Consider the following 1,413-nt stretch of genomic DNA (forward strand, 5'->3'; position numbering starts at 1 on the left):
AAGGTTGCTTTGCACCAAGCTCATTCAGTTCTTCAAAAAACTGATTGGCCGCATTTCTATCGAGCAGTTCAAGTAGGTCAAGAGAACTAGCTTTCAGTTAGCACAGTAATGTTTCTCCTTGAATTCTACTGTCAGGCTTGGTTTATTTATTTAGATATTATTCTGTAAATTGTTGATATAGGGATTTGTTTGTGTAGCCTAGCTTCATTTTGCCATTAAATTATAAAAAATGGGCACATAAACCACTCAATGAAGGATTAAGTTGAACTATTGCTAACTGTTACTTATTAGCTATAGTTGGGAGAGTCTTTGTATGCTTTTACTTTAATGGTTAACTCATGGACAGCAAGCTAAAATGTTAATTGAAAACTTTACTTACTATGACAGCCATGATATGAACATAACAACATCCAATATTTGACTCAAAGGGACATATAGATGTAAATTTAGCTAATTTATTTATTGTGTTTACATGATTTTTGGATACACAAGTGATTTTCCTGTGGAATTAAGCTTTGAAATCTGATTTCACTAGTTTAGTTTGCTTTTTATTTACAGTACAGTGTTAATATTTATGGTTGTTATAGGCCTACATTATAAATCAAAATGGACCCTCAAATGGAGCATGGAGCTAAACCTTAGACTGTAGCTAATGGACAAAGCCTGGTTGACGTCACCCTTCTGCCACAGGTGGCCATAGTGTTGATCTCCATGCTTGAAATCCTGTCTCAACTCAACTTGCAGTCAAACTAACGACAGGCCAAGAGCTGGAGCAAAGGCGGCTTTTAAATCTCCTGACAAACCGTTACTTCGCACCTTCCTGTCAAATCAGACACGTGCCTAACTATGCATAGCTCGATACTTCCTCATAACTAATCACATCAAAATCTTTTTTTTTTTTTGTACCAGGCTGTAAACATGTTGATTTGTGCTGTAAAAACGGGCATTTTTTGAATGTGGTGTGTATGTGACTTCCGCGGCTCTTGGTGCCAGCCTCAAGCGGCCACTCAACGAACTGCAGTTTTTTTTGCACTCCTGCCATTGGCTTCATTTTTCAACAGCGGAGGTCGCCTCTTGAGGTGTCCAGTCAGGTTTTAAAGAGTCAAAAGAACCGGCTCATTCGAAAGGAGCGAACTTCCCGTCACTAATTTCCATGAATTTTGCAGACAGGCAGTTATTTTATCTATTAGCCTACCACACACACACACACACACACACACACACACACACACACACACAAGGCTCATTTGATCATCCTTGACAGCTTCAAAAATTTCAAGTAGGGCCTGATTAAAGGCTAGTTAAGGGTATCAAAGCATTGTCTTTAATTTGTAACTTTTTGTCCTTCTTTTTTTTTCTTCTTTTTGTTTTCTCTAGAAACGCGAGTGCGCGATGATTTCCGGTGTAGCGTCA

Source organism: Labrus bergylta, chromosome 5 (genome assembly GCF_963930695.1).
Source record: "Labrus bergylta chromosome 5, fLabBer1.1, whole genome shotgun sequence".
NCBI lineage: Eukaryota > Metazoa > Chordata > Actinopteri > Labriformes > Labridae > Labrus > Labrus bergylta.